The 5310-nt window shown below is 37.4% G+C and overlaps 1 long non-coding RNA gene across 1 annotated transcript; it reads left to right on the top strand.

Annotated features, from left to right (window-relative positions):
* The first annotated feature begins 1047 nt into the window (after window positions 1-1047).
* Window positions 1048-2029, top strand: LOC130460647 (uncharacterized). Its single transcript, XR_008920559.1, has 3 exons — window positions 1048-1172; window positions 1359-1472; window positions 1837-2029. It is a non-coding gene; the product is annotated as an uncharacterized lncRNA (long non-coding RNA).
* The last annotated feature ends 3281 nt before the right edge of the window (window positions 2030-5310 follow it).

The following is a 5310-nucleotide window of genomic DNA, read 5'->3' on the forward strand; positions in this document are numbered from 1 at the left end:
CTTGAGTAAATCTTTGGCTTCACAGTCCAGTACTATTTCAGCCTTTCTGACAAGGTGAATAAATTCTGCAACTGTTTCTTCTCTTGGTTCACTTAGGTATAGTTGCTTGAAGCGACCAAACCCACTGTGTAGTGAATTGAGCAAGACAGAGACTGCCATCCTTTTGCTTATTGGTGTTCCTAGTAGACTTAGGCGATCAAAATATGAACACATAAGATCCACATGGAACCTCAGTGGGACGCCTACCCTCTGTTTAGTGCGAAGGAGCTGAACATGTGTTTCTTGGACCTCCATCCTATAACACCTGTTGGGAGAACTAACCTTTAGACTAGACATTGATTCAATCAACTCATGGACGTTCAGGTCCCTGTCCTCCGTACTTCCACGACAGATATCCCTCAGATTCTTGATGAGCGTAAAAGGTTCATAGGCTACAAACCTTTTAGCCCAATCATCAGGGATATTGTTCAGCATGAGACTCATAACCTTTTTGAGATCCGCATCCCAGGCGTAAAATCTCTCAGGGGTCATGTCTCTGGCATAGTAGCTTGGCATGGGATGAGACAGTACATACACTAGTGGAAAAAACCCCTGTTGTAGCCCCCTTGTTGAGGGGGGCATACATAAGCGCGCCTCAATAGCCACTTAGTCAACGCGGGTCAAATATTTTACTAACAGGTTGGGGCGGGCTTTTGTGGTGTTCGCTTCTACAGAAGCTGTTGAAGGGGGCTTTTATTGCCCGCCTCAATAGGCAGAAGCTGTTGAAGGGGGCTTTTAAATGCCCGCCTCAATAGGCATTAGCTGTTGAAGGGGGCATTGTACTGTTCGCTTCAAGAGACTATGTTGAAGTGATTTTGGGTTTAGTCCGCCTTAATGAATTCTACAGCCCAAAAATACAACGTACTGTAGTCACAATTAGGGTTTCTTTATATCCTAAATTTGTCTTTACCCTTTATTCCCTTAGGCGTTTTTAGCATTATCTCCTTATTTCCAAGATCTGTTCTTATCTTCATCTCCTTTATTTTTTGGGATTCCATTTTTTCTTGAAGAAAATCAGCCATGGGTCATACTTCCTCCATCCCCCGTTGTCTTCTCCCCTTCCGTATTTGCGGTTCACAAAATATGGAGAAATTGATGCTTTGAATCGTCATCTCTATTATCAGATCAGCAAGGTACAAATCTCCTTTTCACATTAATTTTTGATTGAATTTTGTTTTTGCCCTTTTTTTCTTAACGTGTTCATGATTTGAGGATGCTTTGACTTCTTCGCTAATGTCGACAATATGTTGCTTGTTCAATTAATTCGATTTTTTGGGGAAAATTGGGTGTTCTGCTTATTGATTTATTTTGATCTTCAGTCAATAAGGTTCATCTCTGACATGAGTGGTGACTGTATTCGTAATGAAAAGACACCGGCGTTAGGATCTCGGTGGCGAAAAACCTCGTCGTCTGACATTTGTAGATCTAAATAAGTAAGTTTCATTTTATTGTCTTTTTTCATCTAATAAAAGGTCATTTTAGTTAATAAATGTTTAGAATCTGAATATTTTTAAAAATTAACTTTCATATATGGAGTTTAATTTTTATCTAAATTGTTGTTTTGCTTTTGTTCATTTTTTAGGTAATTTTTGGAAAAATGAAATAATATATTTCTTTCTGGCTTATAATCGTTTTTTTCTTATTTCTTTCTGGTTTATAATCGTTTTTTTCATGCCAATTGTTTTATAATTTTTTTTCTTATTATTGTGTCTATATTTCTTATTGAAGGATCTTCAATTTTGTTTTACTGTTATTTGCTCATAAGATGATGTCTTGCTTTCTTAATTTTTTTTTCAGGTGTGTCATGGATGAGAGATTCATTGGTTAGAAGAATTAAAACATACGTTGTCAATTTGTGTTGCGTAATTTGATTTATTCAACTTTGTAAGATACTACTTTGTACTTATAATGTAATACGAGTAGTACAGAAACTCAGATCTATAATTCTTGAATTCCTTATTTGATTAATAATAATGACACATGTTTAGTATATCAAGGTTTTTATCTCCAAAACTTTAATATTATGTGCGCACTTATCAAGACCCAAACAATAGGAAAGAAAAAGAAAATTATACAAAAATGCAATTTTCAGCAAACTATTGAGGGGGGCAATAGTTATTGTACGCCTCAACAGGTCCCCATTATTATGCTACTTAATGGGTCTGTTGAGGGGGGCATTAGCTAAGCCCGCCTCAACAAGTCACATTTTGAGGCGAACAATGCCCGCCTCAATAGCTACAGACCTGTTGAAGCCCCCTCTGTTGAAGCGAGCAATGTCCGCCTCAACAAGGCCTAAAAGCCCGCCTCAATAGGGGTTTTTTCCACTAGTGATACTCAAGTCGATTGAGTTTGACTATTTCAACTAGCTTAGCTTCCCATTCAAGAAAATTTGCCAGGTTCAGCTTGACCATAAGCTCAGAACCCATGATGATGTTTTGATTGTTGTTTGCCATATTAAAACTACAATTGAAAAGAATAAACAAATAAATAACCATTCACAGTTTCTCTTAATAAACTTAAATTCTAGCATACATGCATAATTCAATGTTTATTAAGCATTTTATTCAAGTTATGTGTTCCGCCAGGTGTGAATAAAATGATTCCAAGATCCTAAAATCATTGAAGAACTAAGCACAGTTTGTCGACTTAATCCTAGAACATCTTAGGTAAGCAAAAGCGTTTTGCTAATAGTCTAGAAACTATTCTTGGTTGATAGGTACGTCTAAGAACTTATTAGGTAAACCTATCGAATTTGCCACGACATAAAAGGACTCCTTACTTATATCGTTGAGTTTCACCAAAACTAACATGTACTCACAATTATTTGTGTACCTTGCCCCTTTAGGACCAATAAGTAACACCTCGCTGAGCGAAAACTATTACTAGATTGATGTAAAGGATATCCAAGCAAGTGTATATTTTGGCATGGCACCTTTTAACTCAATTTTTAAGTTTGGAACTTAAGGCTCTTACTATGTTGGTTAGATTTTAAGTGAACTAAAATCCTTAATCATGCAACATAATCAAGCTTTTGATCTCATGCATTTTAAGACATATTTAAAACAATAAATAACTTAAAACATGCATAAGATATTTGTGATCTAGTATGGCCTGACTTCATCTTGAAGCTTTAACTTCAAAGTCCGTCTTGAAAATCTCCGTGGGAGGCACCATTTTCTTCAAATAGGATAAGCTATAACTAATTACAACTATTTGATGGTACGCAGACCATATTTGAATTGAAAAATAACTTTGGTACTTCAGACCAATTACATTCAAATTAATGGTACGCAGACCATATTTTCTATCCTATTTGGGCCATACTAGTCACTTCATAACCTGCAAAACAGTACATATACAATATATACCATTCACCCATTCATTATCATGAATGGCCCACATAGCTGGTTAGTAAAACACATTATGCATCACGTAAACATTTGCAGCAATTAATCAAGGGCACCAATAATCTACCAATTATTCAGTCCTTATTAATTCTAATCAAGTTGTTTTAACCTTAAGGATTTGTAGACCTAATCAAGAGTTTATGACTAAAAAGCGCTCCCACTTAAACCAATAAATTTATATGCTTTACTAATTTTAAACATAAAAATGTATTTCTAGTCTAACCGGAAACATACAAATTTAATTAAAATTTAAAGCTCATATAAATTTATAATTGAATCCAAAAAGTTTAATTTAATTTCAGTCGTATTTAAATTAATTCATGATTTTCATTTTAGTAAAATAATTAGAATAAAATTTATTATAATTACAATATTCAAAATTAAAATCCAAGAAAATAATTTAAATTATTAATTTTAAAATTAATTAAAATTACGTGAACTGAAATTTTCAAATTAAACATTCAAAACGATCTTTAATCGTAACGCAAACACCCTACGCGTTGCACGCCCATGGGCCGCACGCACACAGCCATTGCTGGCCATGTGCGCGCAGCCCATGCGCTCGTCGCATAGCTGCTGCATCCCCATCGCAAGCCTCCGCACGCATTGGTGCTCGCTGCGCGCGCCAGCGCTCATCGCACGCGAGCTATCGCTCGCAGTGCGGGCGCGACATCGCTCGCTGGGCGCGCGACATCGCTCGCTGGGCGCGCGACATCGCTCGCTGGGCGCGCGAGCCATCGCTCGCTGGGCGCGCGACATCGCTCGCTGGGCGGGCGACATCGCTCGCTGTGCGCGCGAGCAATGCTGGTTGTGCGCGCGAATCCTCGCTCGTTGTGCGCGCGAGCAATGCTGGGCGCAGCGCTCGTGGCACGCGAGCTTGCGTTCGCTGCGCGCGAGGCTGCGCGCTCTTGTGCGAGGCAGCGCGCGTTGTGGCGCAGCTCGCTTGCTGCCCACACGCGACTGCCTTGGCTCGCCCTTCGCCCATGCCCATTCGTCCATTGCTCGTGGTACACGACACAAGGCAGGGCTGCTGCCTTGTGCTCGTGCACTACGCCCTTGCTCATTGCATTCGTGCCGCACGGGCGACGAGCTCCCTTGCTCGTCGTCGCATGCCCGCATTATACAACACCCCTTAAGGGTAACACGAAGCGTCCATTGCTTCGTGCGTGCAAGTTTTATGAACGAATCGCATAAAAATTTAAAATTTATATTTAAAATTAATGACAAATTAATAAATAATATTAATTTCATAATTTTAGGGCGAAAAAATCGAAAATTTATTATCCAATTGATTTCCGATTGTTATGGATTCAAGTCTAGGTCATAAAAATTTAAAATTTATCATAAATTTACAATTTTTATGGTGGTTTTTAATCATAGGTTTCTAATTAAATTACAATTAATTATGAAAATCAAATTAATTCTAAATTATTCTAATTTTCAACAAATTAATCATAATTACAAATTAGATTGCATAATTAACAAGACTAGGCATTCAAACTTGTTAAACATATGCAGTAGGTCAATCAAAAATTCAAGATTTATCAACAAGAATCGCAAATATTTAATTTAACATCTTAAATTTACGAAATTTTGCATTCGAAAAACTAAAACCTTCGAAAAGTCATAGTTAGGCTTCGAATTTGAGAATTCTGGGTTCGGCAGAAAAATACTACTTTTGTCAAAATTTTAGAATGCCTTTTACATGCGGAATTGACACAAAAATCACTCAATTCGGATGAGTAACGAAGAAACTGCCGAAAAACTGCGTACGTATAATTAAATAAACGCAATTTGCAATTAATTAACAATTACGAAAATTAATCACCCCTTTTAATTCTTGCAAATTTGTAATATTTAACCA

This window comes from Spinacia oleracea, chromosome 5, assembly GCF_020520425.1.
Source record: "Spinacia oleracea cultivar Varoflay chromosome 5, BTI_SOV_V1, whole genome shotgun sequence".
NCBI classification, from domain to species: Eukaryota; Viridiplantae; Streptophyta; class Magnoliopsida; order Caryophyllales; family Amaranthaceae; genus Spinacia; species Spinacia oleracea.